The following is a 19295-nucleotide window of genomic DNA, read 5'->3' as shown; positions in this document are numbered from 1 at the left end:
CCAGAGTACAGCACTCACACCCAGAGTACAGCACTCACACCCAGAGTACAGCACTCACACCCAGAGTACAGCACCCAGAGTACAGCACCCACACCCGCAGTACAGCACCCACACCCAGAGTACAGCACCCACACACAGAGTACAGCACTCACACCCAGAGTACAGCACTCACACCCAGAGTACAGCACCCAAACACAGAGTACAGCACTCACACCCAGAGTACAGCACACACACCCAGAGTACAGCACCCAAACACAGAGTACAGCACTCACACCCAGAGTACAGCACTCACACCCAGAGTACAGCACCCACACCCAGAGTACAGCACCCAGAGTACAGCACCCACACCCGGAGTACAGCACCCACACCCAGAGTACAGCACCCACACACAGAGTACAGCACTCACACCCAGAGTACAGCACCCAAACACAGAGTACAGCACCCACACCCAGAGTACAGCACCCACACCCAGAGTACAGCACCCATAGTACAGCACCCACACCCGGAGTACAGCACCCACACCCAGAGTACAGCACCCACACCCAGAGTACAGCACCCACACACAGAGTACAGCACTCACACCCAGAGTATAGCACCCACACACAGAGTACAGCACTCACACCCAGAGTACAGCACCCAGAGTACAGCACCCACACCCAGAGTACAGCACTCACACCCAGAGTACAGCACCCTGAGTACAGCACCCACACCCAGAGTACAGCACTCACACCCAGAATACAGCACTCACACCCAGAGTACACCACCCACACACAGAGTACAGCACTCACACCCAGAGTACAGCACCCAAACACAGAGTACAGCAGCCAGAGTACAGCATTCACACCCAGAATACAGCACTCACACCCAGAGTACAGCACTCACACCCAGAATACAGCACTCACACCCAGAATACAGCACTCACGCCCAGAGTACAGCACTCACACCCAGAGTACAGCACCCTGAGTACAGCACCCACACCCAGAGTACAGCACTCACACCCAGAATACAGCACTCACACCCAGAGTACACCACCCACACACAGAGTACAGCACTCACACCCAGAGTACAGCACCCAAACACAGAGTACAGCAGCCAGAGTACAGCATTCACACCCAGAATACAGCACTCACACCCAGAGTACAGCACTCACACCCAGAATACAGCACTCACACCCAGAATACAGCACTCACGCCCAGAGTACAGCACTCACACACAGAGTACAGCACTCACACCCAGAGTACAGCACCCACACACAGAGTACAGCACTCACACCCAGAGTACAGCACCCAAACACAGAGTACAGCAGCCAGAGTACAGCATTCACACCCAGAATACAGCACTCACACCCAGAGTACAGCACTCACACCCAGAGTACAGCACTCACACCCAGAATACAGCACTCACACCCAGAATACAGCACTCACGCCCAGAGTACAGCACTCACGCCCAGAGTACAGCACTCACACACAGAGTACAGCACTCACACCTAGAGTACAGCACTCACACCCAGAGTACAGCATTCACACCCAGAATACAGCACTCACACCCAGAATACAGCACTCACACCCAGAGTACAGCACCCACACACAGAGTACAGCACTCACACCCAGAGTACAGCACCCAAACACAGAGTACAGCACTCACACCTAGAGTACAGCACCCACACCCAGAGAACAGCACCAAGAGTACAGCATTCACACCCAGAGTACAGCACCCAAACACAGAGTACAGCACTCACACCTAGAGTACAGCACCCACACCCAGAGTACAGCACCCAGAGTACAGCATTCACACCCAGAGTACAGCACCCAAACACAGAGTACAGCACTCACACCCAGAGGACAACACCCAAACACAGAGTACAGCACCCAAACACAGAGTACAGCACCCACACACAGAGTACAGCACTCACACACACAGTATAGCACCCACACCCAGAGTACAGCACCCAAACACAGAGTACAGCACCCACACCCAGAGTATAGCACTCACACCCAGAGTACAGCACCCACTCCCAGAGTACAGCACTCACACCCAGAGTACAGCACTCACACCCTGTGTACAGCACCCAAACACAGAGTACAGCACTCACACCCAGAGCACAGCACCCACACCAAGCGTACAGCACCCACGTCCAGACTACTGAACCCACACCCAGAATACAGCACCCATACCCCGAGCACAGCACCCACACACCAATAGTACAGCACCCACACCCAGAGCACAGCACCCACACACAGAGTACAGCACCCACACCCAGAGCACAGCACCCACACCCAGAGCATGGCACCCACACCCAGTGTACTGTAACCATACCCAGAGTACAGCACTCACACTCAGAGAACAGCACTCACACTCAGAGTACAGTACTTACACTCAGAGTACAGCACCCAGAGTACAGCACTCACACCCAGAGTACAGCACCCAAACACAGAGTACAGCACTCACACCTAGAGTACAGCACCCACACCCAGAGTACAGCACCCAGAGAACAGCACTCACACCCAGAGTACAGCACCCACACCCAGAGTACAGCACTCACACCCAGAGTACAGCACTCACACCCAGAGTACAGCACCAAAACACAGAGTACAGCACCCACACCCAGAGTACAGCACTCACACCCAGAGTACAGCACCCACACCCAGAGGACAACACCCAAACACAGAGTACAGCACTCACACCCAGAGTACAGCACCCAAACACACCTGTACAGCACCCAAACACAGAGTACAGCACTCACACCCAGAGTACAGCACCCAAACACAGAGTACAGCACCCACAAACAGAGTATAGCACTCACACCCAGAGTACAGCACTCACACCCAGAGTACAGCACCCAAACACAGAGTACAGCACCCACAAACAGAGAACAGCACTCACACTCAGAGTACAGCACCCACACACAGAGGACAACACCCAAACACAGGGTACAGCACCCACACCCAGAGTACAGCACCCACAAACAGAGTATAGCACTCACACTCAGAGTACAGCACCCACACCCAGAGTACAGCACTCACACTCAGAGTACAGCACCCAAACACAGAGTACAGCACCCAAACACAGAGTATTGCACTCACACCCAGAGTACAGCACCCACTCCCAGAGTACAGCACCCAGAGTACAGCACTCACACCCAGAGTACAGCACCCACAAACAGAGTACAGCACTCACACCCAGAGGACAACACCCAAACACAGAGTACAGCACCCACACCCAGAGTACAGCACCCACACCCAGGGTACAGCACCCACAAACAGAGTATAGCACTCACACTCAGAGTACAGCACCCACACCCAGAGTACAACACTCACACCCAGAGTACAGCACCCACACCCAGAGTACAGCACCCAAACACAGAGTACAGCACCCATAAACAGAGTACAGCACTCACACCCAGAGTACAGCACCCACAAACAGAGTACAGCACTCACACCCAGAGGACAACACCCAAACACAGAGTACAGCACTCACACCCAGAGTACAGCACCCAAACACAGAGTACAGCACTCACACCCAGAGTACAGCACCCACACCCAGAATACAGCACCCACAAACAGAGTATAGCACTCACACTCAGAGTACAGCACTCACACCCAGAGTACAGCACCCACAAACAGAGTATAGCACTCACACCCAGAGTACAGCACCGACACCCAGAGTACAGCACCCACAAACAGAGTATAGCACTCACACCCAGAGTACAGTACCCACTCCCAGAGTACAGCACTCACACCCAGAGTACAGCACTCACACCCTGTGTACAGCACCCAAACACAGAGTACAGCACTCACACCCAGAGCACAGCACCCACACCAAATGTACAGCACCCACGTCCAGACTACTGAACCCACACCCAGAATACAGCACCCATACCCCGAGCACAGCACCCACACACCAATAGTACAGCACCCACACCCAGAGCACAGCACCCACACACAGAGTACAGCATCCACACCCAGAGCACAGCACCCACAAACAGAGTATAGCACTCACACTCAGAGTACAGCACCCACACCCAGAGTACAGCACTCACACCCAGAGTACAGCACCCACACCCAGAGTACAGCACCCACACCCAGAGTACAGCACCCATAAACAGAGTACAGCACTCACACCCAGAGTACAGCACCCACAAACAGAGTACAGCACTCACACCCAGAGGACAACACCCAAACACAGAGTACAGCACTCACACCCAGAGTACAGCACCCAAACACAGAGTACAGCACTCACACCCAGAGTACAGCACCCACACCCAGAATACAGCACCCACAAACAGAGTATAGCACTCACACTCAGAGTACAGCACTCACACCCAGAGTACAGCACCCAAACACAGAGTACAGCACCCATAAACAGAGTACAGCACTCACACCCAGAGTACAGCACCCACAAACAGAGTACAGCACTCACACCCAGAGGACAACACCCAAACACAGAGTACAGCACTCACACCCAGAGTACAGCACCCAAACACAGAGTACAGCACTCACACCCAGAGTACAGCACCCACACCCAGAATACAGCACCCACAAACAGAGTATAGCACTCACACTCAGAGTACAGCACTCACACCCAGAGTACAGCACCCACAAACAGAGTATAGCACTCACACCCAGAGTACAGCACCGACACCCAGAGTACAGCACCCACAAACAGAGTATAGCACTCACACCCAGAGTACAGTACCCACTCCCAGAGTACAGCACTCACACCCAGAGTACAGCACTCACACCCTGTGTACAGCACCCAAACACAGAGTACAGCACTCACACCCAGAGCACAGCACCCACACCAAATGTACAGCACCCACGTCCAGACTACTGAACCCACACCCAGAATACAGCACCCATACCCCGAGCACAGCACCCACACACCAATAGTACAGCACCCACACCCAGAGCACAACACCCACACACCAATAGTACAGCACCCACACCCAGAGCACAGCACCCACACACAGAGTACAGCACCCACACCCTGAGCACAGCACCCACACCCAGAGCATGGCACCCACACCCAGTGTACTGTAACCATACCCAGAGTACAGCACTCACACTCAGAGAACAGCACTCACACTCAGAGTACAGTACTTACACTCAGAGTACAGAACCCAGAGTACAGCACCCACACACAGAGTACTACACCCAAACACAGAGTACAGCACGCACAAACAGAGTATAGCACACACACTCAGAGTACAGCACCCACACCCAGAGTACAGCACCCAAACACAGAGGACAGCACTCACACCCAGAGTACAGCACTCACATCCAGAGTACAGCACTCACATCCAGAGTACAGCACTCACACCCAGAGTACAGCACCCATACCCAGAGTACAGCACTCACACACAGAGTACAGCACTCACACACAGAAGACAGCACTCACACACAGAGTGCAGCACCCAAACACAGAGTACAGCACTCACACCCAGAGTACAGCACTCACACCCAGAGTACAGCACTCACACCCAGAGTACAGCACCCAGAGTACAGCACCCACACCCGGAGTACAGCACCCACACCCAGAGTACAGCACCCACACACAGAGTACAGCACTCACACCCAGAGTACAGCACTCACACCCAGAGTACAGCACCCAAACACAGAGTACAGCACTCACACCCAGAGTATAGCACCCACACACAGAGTACAGCACTCACACCCAGAGTACAGCACCCAGAGTACAGCACCCACACCCAGAGTACAGCACTCACACCCAGAGTACAGCACCCTGAGTACAGCACCCACACCCAGAGTACAGCACTCACCCCCAGAGTACAGCACCCTGAGTACAGCACCCACACCCAGAGTACAGCACTCACACCCAGAATACAGCACTCACACCCAGAGTACACCACCCACACACAGAGTACAGCACTCACACCCAGAGTACAGCACCCAAACACAGAGTACAGCAGCCAGTGTACAGCATTCACACCCAGAATACAGCACTCACACCCAGAGTACAGCACTCACACCCAGAATACAGCACTCACACCCAGAGTACAGCACTCACACCCAGAGTACAGCACTCACACCCAGAGTACAGCACTCACGCCCAGAGTACAGCACTCACACCCAGAGTACAGCACCCACACACAGAGTACAGCACTCACACCCAGAGTACAGCACCCAAACACAGAGTACAGCAGCCAGAGTACAGCATTCACACCCAGAATACAGCACTCACACCCAGAGTACAGCACTCACACCCAGAATACAGCACTCACACCCAGAATACAGCACTCACACCCAGAATACAGCACTCACACCCAGAATACAGCACTCACGCCCAGAGTACAGCACTCACACACAGAGTACAGCACTCACACCTAGAGTACAGCACTCACACCCAGAGTACAGCATTCACACCCAGAATACAGCACTCACACCCAGAATACAGCACTCACACCCAGAGTACAGCACCCACACACAGAGTACAGCACTCACACCCAGAGTACAGCACCCACACCCAGAGTACAGCACCCAGAGTACAGCACTCACACCCAGAGTACAGCATTCACACCCAGAATACAGCACTCACACCAAGAGTACAGCATTCACACCCAGAGTACAGCACCCAAACACAGAGTACAGCACTCACACCTAGAGTACAGCACCCACACCCAGAGTACAGCACCCAGAGTACAGCATTCACACCCAGAGTACAGCACCCAAACACAGAGTACAGCACTCACACCCAGAGGACAACACCCAAACACAGAGTACAGCACCCACACACAGAGTACAGCACTCACACACACAGTATAGCACCCACACCCAGAGTACAGCACCCAAACACAGAGTACAGCACCCACACCCAGAGTACTACACCCAAACACAGAGTACAGCACCCACACCCAGAGTACAGCACCCACAAACAGAGTATAGCACTCACACCCAGAGTACAGCACCCAGAGTACAGCACCCACACCCAGAGTACAGCACTCACACCCAGAGTACAGCACCCTGAGTACAGCACCCACACCCAGAGTACAGCACTCACACCCAGAATACAGCACTCACACCCAGAGTACACCACCCACACACAGAGTACAGCACTCACACCCAGAGTACAGCACCCACTCCCAGAGTACAGCACTCACACCCAGAGTACAGCACTCACACCCTGTGTACAGGACCCAAACACAGAGTACAGCACTCACACCCAGAGCACAGCACCCACACCAAGCGTACAGCACCCACGTCCAGACTACTGAACCCACACCCAGAATACAGCACCCATACCCCGAGCACAGCACCCACACACCAATAGTACAGCACCCACACCCAGAGCACAGCACCCACACACAGAGTACAGCACCCACACCCAGAGCACAGCACCCACACCCAGAGCATGGCACCCACACCCAGTGTACTGTAACCATACCCAGAGTACAGCACTCACACTCAGAGAACAGCACTCACACTCAGAGTACAGTACTTACACTCAGAGTACAGCACCCAGAGTACAGCACTCACACCCAGAGTACAGCACCCAAACACAGAGTACAGCACTCACACCTAGAGTACAGCACCCACACCCAGAGTACAGCACCCAGAGAACAGCACTCACACCCAGAGTACAGCACCCACACCCAGAGTACAGCACTCACACCCAGAGTACAGCACTCACACCCAGAGTACAGCACCAAAACACAGAGTACAGCACCCACACCCAGAGTACAGCACTCACACCCAGAGTACAGCACCCACACCCAGAGGACAACACCCAAACACAGAGTACAGCACTCACACCCAGAGTACAGCACCCAAACACACCTGTACAGCACCCAAACACAGAGTACAGCACTCACACCCAGAGTACAGCACCCAAACACAGAGTACAGCACCCACAAACAGAGTATAGCACTCACACCCAGAGTACAGCACTCACACCCAGAGCACAGCACCCACACCAAATGTACAGCACCCACGTCCAGACTACTGAACCCACACCCAGAATACAGCACCCATACCCCGAGCACAGCACCCACACACCAATAGTACAGCACCCACACCCAGAGCACAACACCCACACACCAATAGTACAGCACCCACACCCAGAGCACAGCACCCACACACAGAGTACAGCACCCACACCCTGAGCACAGCACCCACACCCAGAGCATGGCACCCACACCCAGTGTACTGTAACCATACCCAGAGTACAGCACTCACACTCAGAGAACAGCACTCACACTCAGAGTACAGTACTTACACTCAGAGTACAGAACCCAGAGTACAGCACCCACACACAGAGTACTACACCCAAACACAGAGTACAGCACTCACACCCAGAGTACAGCACCCAAACACAGAGTACAGCACGCACAAACAGAGTATAGCACACACACTCAGAGTACAGCACCCACACCCAGAGTACAGCACCCAAACACAGAGGACAGCACTCACACCCAGAGTACAGCACTCACATCCAGAGTACAGCACTCACACCCAGAGTACAGCACCCATACCCAGAGTACAGCACTCACACACAGAGTACAGCACTCACACACAGAAGACAGCACTCACACACAGAGTGCAGCACCCAAACACAGAGTGCAGCATTCACACCCAGAGTACAGCACCCACACCCAGAGTACAGCATTCACATCCAGAGTACAGCACTCACACCCAGAGTACAGCACTCACACCCAGAGTACAGCACTCACACCCAGAGTACAGCACCCAGAGTACAGCACCCACACCCGGAGTACAGCACCCACACCCAGAGTACAGCACCCACACACAGAGTACAGCACTCACACCCAGAGTACAGCACTCACACCCAGAGTACAGCACCCAAACACAGAGTACAGCACTCACACCCAGAGTATAGCACCCACACACAGAGTACAGCACTCACACCCAGAGTACAGCACCCAGAGTACAGCACCCACACCCAGAGTACAGCACTCACACCCAGAGTACAGCACCCTGAGTACAGCACCCACACCCAGAGTACAGCACTCACCCCCAGAGTACAGCACCCTGAGTACAGCACCCACACCCAGAGTACAGCACTCACACCCAGAATACAGCACTCACACCCAGAGTACACCACCCACACACAGAGTACAGCACTCACACCCAGAGTACAGCACCCAAACACAGAGTACAGCAGCCAGTGTACAGCATTCACACCCAGAATACAGCACTCACACCCAGAGTACAGCACTCACACCCAGAATACAGCACTCACACCCAGAGTACAGCACTCACACCCAGAGTACAGCACTCACACCCAGAGTACAGCACTCACGCCCAGAGTACAGCACTCACACACAGAGTACAGCACTCACACCCAGAGTACAGCACCCACACACAGAGTACAGCACTCACACCCAGAGTACAGCACCCAAACACAGAGTACAGCAGCCAGAGTACAGCATTCACACCCAGAATACAGCACTCACACCCAGAGTACAGCACTCACACCCAGAGTACAGCACTCACACCCAGAATACAGCACTCACACCCAGAATACAGCACTCACGCCCAGAGTACAGCACTCACACACAGAGTACAGCACTCACACCTAGAGTACAGCACTCACACCCAGAGTACAGCATTCACACCCAGAATACAGCACTCACACCCAGAATACAGCACTCACACCCAGAGTACAGCACCCACACACAGAGTACAGCACTCACACCCAGAGTACAGCACCCACACCCAGAGTACAGCACCCAGAGTACAGCACTCACACCCAGAGTACAGCATTCACACCCAGAATACAGCACTCACACCAAGAGTACAGCATTCACACCCAGAGTACAGCACCCAAACACAGAGTACAGCACTCACACCTAGAGTACAGCACCCACACCCAGAGTACAGCACCCAGAGTACAGCATTCACACCCAGAGTACAGCACCCAAACACAGAGTACAGCACTCACACCCAGAGGACAACACCCAAACACAGAGTACAGCACCCACACACAGAGTACAGCACTCACACACACAGTATAGCACCCACACCCAGAGTACAGCACCCAAACACAGAGTACAGCACCCACACCCAGAGTACTACACCCAAACACAGAGTACAGCACCCACACCCAGAGTACAGCACCCACAAACAGAGTATAGCACTCACACCCAGAGTACAGCACCCAGAGTACAGCACCCACACCCAGAGTACAGCACTCACACCCAGAGTACAGCACCCTGAGTACAGCACCCACACCCAGAGTACAGCACTCACACCCAGAATACAGCACTCACACCCAGAGTACACCACCCACACACAGAGTACAGCACTCACACCCAGAGTACAGCACCCACTCCCAGAGTACAGCACTCACACCCAGAGTACAGCACTCACACCCTGTGTACAGGACCCAAACACAGAGTACAGCACTCACACCCAGAGCACAGCACCCACACCAAGCGTACAGCACCCACGTCCAGACTACTGAACCCACACCCAGAATACAGCACCCATACCCCGAGCACAGCACCCACACACCAATAGTACAGCACCCACACCCAGAGCACAGCACCCACACACAGAGTACAGCACCCACACCCAGAGCACAGCACTCACACTCAGAGAACAGCACTCACACTCAGAGTACAGTACTTACACTCAGAGTACAGCACCCAGAGTACAGCACTCACACCCAGAGTACAGCACCCAAACACAGAGTACAGCACTCACACCTAGAGTACAGCACCCACACCCAGAGTACAGCACCCAGAGAACAGCACTCACACCCAGAGTACAGCACCCACACCCAGAGTACAGCACTCACACCCAGAGTACAGCACTCACACCCAGAGTACAGCACCAAAACACAGAGTACAGCACCCACACCCAGAGTACAGCACTCACACCCAGAGTACAGCACCCACGTCCAGACTACTGAACCCACACCCAGAATACAGCACCCATACCCCGAGCACAGCACCCACACACCAATAGTACAGCACCCACACCCAGAGCATGGCACCCACACCCAGTGTACTGTAACCATACCCAGAGTACAGCACTCACACTCAGAGAACAGCACTCACACTCAGAGTACAGTACTTACACTCAGAGTACAGCACCCAGAGTACAGCACTCACACCCAGAGTACAGCACCCAAACACAGAGTACAGCACTCACACCTAGAGTACAGCACCCACACCCAGAGTACAGCACCCAGAGAACAGCACTCACACCCAGAGTACAGCACCCACACCCAGAGTACAGCACTCACACCCAGAGTACAGCACTCACACCCAGAGTACAGCACCAAAACACAGAGTACAGCACCCACACCCAGAGTACAGCACTCACACCCAGAGTACAGCACCCACACCCAGAGGACAACACCCAAACACAGAGTACAGCACTCACACCCAGAGTACAGCACCCAAACACACCTGTACAGCACCCAAACACAGAGTACAGCACTCACACCCAGAGTACAGCACCCAAACACAGAGTACAGCACCCACAAACAGAGTATAGCACTCACACCCAGAGTACAGCACTCACACCCAGAGTACAGCACCCAAACACAGAGTACAGCACCCACAAACAGAGAACAGCACTCACACTCAGAGTACAGCACCCACACACAGAGGACAACACCCAAACACAGAGTACAGCACCCACACCCAGAGTACAGCACCCACAAACAGAGTATAGCACTCACACTCAGAGTACAGCACCCACACCCAGAGTACAGCACTCACACTCAGAGTACAGCACCCAAACACAGAGTACAGCACCCACAAACAGAGTATTGCACTCACACCCAGAGTACAGCACCCACTCCCAGAGTACAGCACCCAGAGTACAGCACTCACACCCAGAGTACAGCACCCACAAACAGAGTACAGCACTCACACCCAGAGGACAACACCCAAACACAGAGTACAGCACCCACACCCAGAGTACAGCACCCACACCCAGAGTACAGCACCCACAAACAGAGTATAGCACTCACACTCAGAGTACAGCACCCACACCCAGAGTACAGCACTCACACCCAGAGTACAGCACCCACACCCAGAGTACAGCACCCAAACACAGAGTACAGCACCCATAAACAGAGTACAGCACTCACACCCAGAGTACAGCACCCACAAACAGAGTACAGCACTCACACCCAGAGGACAACACCCAAACACAGAGTACAGCACTCACACCCAGAGTACAGCACCCAAACACAGAGTACAGCACTCACACCCAGAGTACAGCACCCACACCCAGAATACAGCACCCACAAACAGAGTATAGCACTCACACTCAGAGTACAGCACTCACACCCAGAGTACAGCACCCACAAACAGAGTATAGCACTCACACTCAGAGTACAGCACTCACACCCAGAGTACAGCACCCACAAACAGAGTATAGCACTCACACCCAGAGTACAGCACCGACACCCAGAGTACAGCACCCACAAACAGAGTATAGCACTCACACCCAGAGTACAGTACCCACTCCCAGAGTACAGCACTCACACCCAGAGTACAGCACTCACACCCTGTGTACAGCACCCAAACACAGAGTACAGCACTCACACCCAGAGCACAGCACCCACACCAAATGTACAGCACCCACGTCCAGACTACTGAACCCACACCCAGAATACAGCACCCATACCCCGAGCACAGCACCCACACACCAATAGTACAGCACCCACACCCAGAGCACAGCACCCACACACCAATAGTACAGCACCCACACCCAGAGCACAGCACCCACACACAGAGTACAGCACCCACACCCTGAGCACAGCACCCACACCCAGAGCATGGCACCCACACCCAGTGTACTGTAACCATACCCAGAGTACAGCACTCACACTCAGAGAACAGCACTCACACTCAGAGTACAGTACTTACACTCAGAGTACAGAACCCAGAGTACAGCACCCACACACAGAGTACTACACCCAAACACAGAGTACAGCACTCACACCCAGAGTACAGCACCCAAACACAGAGTACAGCACGCACAAACAGAGTATAGCACACACACTCAGAGTACAGCACCCACACCCAGAGTACAGCACCCAAACACAGAGGACAGCACTCACACCCAGAGTACAGCACTCACATCCAGAGTACAGCACTCACACCCAGAGTACAGCACCCATACCCAGAGTACAGCACTCACACACAGAGTACAGCACTCACACACAGAAGACAGCACTCACACACAGAGTGCAGCACCCAAACACAGAGTACAGCACTCACACCCAGAGTACAGCACCCACACCCAGAGTACAGCATTCACATCCAGAGTACAGCACTCACACCCAGAGTACAGCACTCACACCCAGAGTACAGCACTCACACCCAGAGTACAGCACCCACACACAGAGTACAGCACTCACACCCAGAGTACAGCACTCACACCCAGAGTACAGCACCCAGAGTACAGCACCCACACCCGGAGTACAGCACCCACACCCAGAGTACAGCACCCTCACACAGAGTACAGCACTCACACCCAAAGTACAGCACTCACACCCAGAGTACAGCACCCAAACACAGAGTACAGCACTCACACCCAGAGTACAGCACACACACCCAGAGTACAGCACCCAAACACAGAGTACAGCACTCACACCGAGAGTACAGCACTCACACCCAGAGTACAGCACCCACACCCAGAGTACAGCACCCAGAGTACAGCACCCACACCCGGAGTACAGCACCCACACCCAGAGTACAGCACCCACACACAGAGTACAGCACTCACACCCAGAGTACAGCACCCAAACACAGAGTACAGCACCCACACCCAGAGTACAGCACCCACACCCAGAGTACAGCACCCATAGTACAGCACCCACACCCGGAGTACAGCACCCACACCCAGAGTACAGCACCCACACACAGAGTACAGCACTCACACCCAGAGTATAGCACCCACACACAGAGTACAGCACTCACACCCAGAGTACAGCACCCAGAGTACAGCACCCACACCCAGAGTACAGCACTCACACCCAGAGTACAGCACCCTGAGTACAGCACCCACACCCAGAGTACAGCACTCACACCCAGAATACAGCACTCACACCCAGAGTACACCACCCACACACAGAGTACAGCACTCACACCCAGAGTACAGCACCCAAACACAGAGTACAGCAGCCAGAGTACAGCATTCACACCCAGAATACAGCACTCACACCCAGAGTACAGCACTCACACCCAGAATACAGCATTCACACGCAGAAGACAGCACTCACGCCCAGAGTACAGCACTCACACACAGAGTACAGCACCCACACACAGAGTACAGCACTCACACCCAGAGTACAGCACCCTAACACAGAGTACAGCAGCCAGAGTACAGCATTCACACCCAGAATACAGCACTCACACCCAGAGTACAGCACTCACACCCAGAGTACAGCACTCACACCCAGAATACAGCACTCACACCCAGAATACAGCACTCACGCCCAGAGTACAGCACTCACACACAGAGTACAGCACTCACACCTAGAGTACAGCACTCACACACAGAGGACAACACCCAAACACAGAGTACAGCACTCACACCCAGAGTACAGCACCCACACCCAGAGTACAGCACTCACAAACAGAGTATAGCACTCACAAACAGAGTATAGCACTCACACCCAGAGTACTACACCCAAACACAGAGTACAGCACCCACACCCAGAGTACAGCACCCACAAACAGAGTATAGCACTCACACTCAGAGTACAGCACCCACACCCAGAGTACAGCACTCACACTCAGAGTACAGCACCCAAACACAGAGTACAGCACCCACAAACAGAGTATTGCACTCACACCCAGAGTACAGCACCCACTCCCAGAGTACAGCACCCAGAGTACAGCACTCACACCCAGAGTACAGCACCCACAAACAGAGTACAGCACTCACACCCAGAGGACAACACCCAAACACAGAGTACAGCACCCACACCCAGAGTACAGCACCCACACCCAGAGTACAGCACCCACAAACAGAGTATAGCACTCACACTCAGAGTACAGCACCCACACCCAGAGTACAGCACTCACACCCAGAGTACAGCACCCACACACAGAGTACAGCACTCACACCCAGAGTACAGCACCCAAACACAGAGTACAGCACTCACACCTAGAGTACAGCACCCACACCCAGAGAACAGCACCAAGAGTACAGCATTCACACCCAGAGTACAGCACCCAAACACAGAGTACAGCACTCACACCTAGAGTACAGCACCCACACCCAGAGTACAGCACCCAGAGTACAGCATTCACACCCAGAGTACAGCACCCAAACACAGAGTACAGCACTCACACCCAGAGGACAACACCCAAACACAGAGTACAGCACCCAAACACAGAGTACAGCACCCACACACAGAGTACAGCACTCACACACACAGTATAGCACCCACACCCAGAGTACAGCACCCAAACACAGAGTACAGCACCCACACCCAGAGTATAGCACTCACACCCAGAGTACAGCACCCACTCCCAGAGTACAGCACTCACACCCAGAGTACAGCACTCACACCCTGTGTACAGCACCCAAACACAGAGTACAGCACTCACACCCAGAGCACAGCACCCACACCAAGCGTACAGCACCCACGTCCAGACTACTGAACCCACACCCAGAATACAGCACCCATACCCCGAGCACAGCACCCACACACCAATAGTACAGCACCCACACCCAGAGCACAGCACCCACACACAGAGTACAGCACCCACACCCAGAGCACAGCACCCACACCCAGAGCATGGCACCCACACCCAGTGTACTGTAACCATACCCAGAGTACAGCACTCACACTCAGAGAACAGCACTCACACTCAGAGTACAGTACTTACACTCAGAGTACAGCACCCAGAGTACAGCACTCACACCCAGAGTACAGCACCCAAACACAGAGTACAGCACTCACACCTAGAGTACAGCACCCACACCCAGAGTACAGCACCCAGAGAACAGCACTCACACCCAGAGTACAGCACCCACACCCAGAGTACAGCACTCACACCCAGAGTACAGCACTCACACCCAGAGTACAGCACCCAGAGAACAGCACCCACACCCAGAGTACAGCACTCACACCCAGAGTACAGCACCCACACCCAGAGGACAACACCCAAACACAGAGTACAGCACTCACACCCAGAGTACAGCACCCAAACACACCTGTACAGCACCCAAACACAGAGTACAGCACTCACACCCAGAGTACAGCACCCAAACACAGAGTACAGCACCCACAAACAGAGTATAGCACTGACACCCAGAGTACAGCACTCACACCCAGAGTACAGCACCCAAACACAGAGTACAGCACCCACAAACAGAGAACAGCACTCACACTCAGAGTACAGCACCCACACACAGAGGACAACACCCAAACACAGAGTACAGCACTCACACCCAGAGTACAGCACCCACACCCAGAGTACAGCACTCACAAACAGAGTATAGCACTCACAAACAGAGTATAGCACTCACACCCAGAGTACTACACCCAAACACAGAGTACAGCACCCACACCCAGAGTACAGCACCCACAAACAGAGTATAGCACTCACACTCAGAGTACAGCACCCACACCCAGAGTACAGCACTCACACTCAGAGTACAGCACCCAAACACAGAGTACAGCACCCACAAACAGAGTATTGCACTCACACCCAGAGTACAGCACCCACTCCCAGAGTACAGCACCCAGAGTACAGCACTCACACCCAGAGTACAGCACCCACAAACAGAGTACAGCACTCACACCCAGAGGACAACACCCAAACACAGAGTACAGCACCCACACCCAGAGTACAGCACCCACACCCAGAGTACAGCACCCACAAACAGAGTATAGCACCCACAAACAGAGTACAGCACCCACACCCAGAGTACAGCACTCACACCCAGAGTACAGCACCCACACCCAGAGTACAGCACCCAAACACAGAGTACAGCACCCACAAACAGAGTACAGCACTCACACCCAGAGTACAGCACCCACAAACAGAGTACAGCACTCACACCCAGAGGACAACACCCAAACACAGAGTACAGCACTCACACCCAGAGTACAGCACCCAAACACAGAGTACAGCACTCACAAACAGAGTATAGCACTCACACCCAGAGTACAGCACTCAAACACAGAGTACAGCACTCACACCCAGAGTACAGCACCCACACCCAGAATACAGCACCCACAAACAGAGTATAGCACTCACACTCAGAGTACAGCACTCACACCCATTGTACAGCACCCACAAACAGAGTATAGCACTCACACTCAGAGTACAGCACCCACAAACAGAGTATAGCACTCACACTCAGAGTACAGCACTCACACCCAGAGTACAGCACCCACAAACAGAGTATAGCACTCACACCCAGAGTACAGCACCCACACCCAGAGTACAGCACCCACAAACAGAGTATAGCACTCACACCCAGAGTACAGTACCCACTCCCAGAGTACAGCACTCACACCCAGAGTACAGCACTCACACCCAGAGCACAGCACCCACACCAAATGTATAGCACCCACGTCCAGACTACTGAACCCACACCCAGAATACAGCACCCATACCCCGAGCACAGCACCCACACACCAATAGTACAGCACCCACACCCAGAGCACAGCACCCACACACCAATAGTACAGCACCCACACCCAGAGCACAGCACCCACACACAGAGTACAGCACCCACACCCAGAGCACAGCACCCACACCCAGAGCATGGCACCCACACCCAGTGTACTGTAACCATACCCAGAGTACAGCACTCACACTCAGAGTACAGCACTCACACTCAGAGTACAGTACTTACACCCAGAGTACAGCACTCACACCCAGAGGACAACACCCAAACACAGAGTATAGCACTCACACTCAGAGTACAGCACCCACACCCAGAGTACAGCACTCACACCCAGAGTACAGCACCCAAACACAGAGTACAGCACCCACAAACAGAGTATAGCACTCACACTCAGATTACAGCACCCACACCCAGAGTACAGCACTCACACCCAGAGTACAGCACCCAAACACAGAGTACAGCACCCACAAACAGAGTATTGCACTCACACCCAGAGTACAGCACCCACACCAAGAGTACAGCACTCACACCCAGAGTACTGCGCTCACACCCTGTGTACAGCACCCAAACACAGAGTACAGCACTCACACCCAGAGCACGGCACCCACACCAAGTGTACAGCACCCACGTCCAGACTACTGAACCCACACCCAGAATACAGCACCCATACCCCGAGCACAACACCCACACACCAATAGTACAGCACCCACACCCAGAGCACAGCACCCACACACAGAGTACAACACCCACACCCAGAGCACAGCACCCACACCCAGAGCATGGCACCCACACCCAGTGTACTGTAACCATACCCAGAGTACAGCACTCACACTCAGAGAACAGCACTCATACTCAGAGTACAGTACTTACACTCAGAGTACTACACCCAAACACAGAGTACAGCACTCACACACAGAGTACTACACCCACACCCAGAGCACAGCACTCACACCCAGAGAACTGTACCCACACCCAGAGTACTGTACCCACACCCAGAGTACTATACTCATACCCAGAGTAGTGGGGTCTGTTTGGAGGTGGCGGAAATGTCGGCAGATGAGTTGGTTTATGCGAAGGTTTGTAGGGTAGAAGGTGAGCACCCGGGAAGTTCTGTCCTTGTTATGGTTGGAGTGGTGGGGTCTGAGGGCAGAGGTGCAGGATGTGGACGAGATGCGTTGGAGGGCATCTTTAACCACGTGGGAAGTGAAATTGCGGTCTAAAAAACCCCACCACCAGGGATATATTTCCCTCCTCACCCCTTTCCGCCTTACGCAAAGACCGTTCCCTCCGTGACTACCTGGTCAGGTCCACACCCCCCTACAACCCACCCTCCCATTCTGGCACTTTCCCCTGCCACCGCAGGAACTAAAAAACCTGTGCCCACACCTCCTCCCTCACCTCTATCCAAGGCCCTAAAGGAGCCTTCCACATCCATCAAAGTTTTACCTGCACATCCACTAATATCATTTATTGTATCCGTTGCTCCCGATGTGGTCTCCTCTACATTGGGGAGACTGGGTGCCTCCAAGCAGACCGCTTCAGGGAACATCTCCGGGACACCCGCACCAATCAACCACACCGCCCCGTGGCCCAACATTTCAACTCCCCCTCCCACTCTGCCAAGGACATGGAGGTCCTGGGCCTCCTTCACCGCCACTCCCTCACCACCAGACGCCTGGAGGAAGAACGCCTCATCTTTCG

Source organism: Chiloscyllium punctatum, chromosome 25 (genome assembly GCF_047496795.1).
Source record: "Chiloscyllium punctatum isolate Juve2018m chromosome 25, sChiPun1.3, whole genome shotgun sequence".
Taxonomy (NCBI): domain Eukaryota; kingdom Metazoa; phylum Chordata; class Chondrichthyes; order Orectolobiformes; family Hemiscylliidae; genus Chiloscyllium; species Chiloscyllium punctatum.
Note: the sequence above shows the minus strand (reverse complement) of the source record.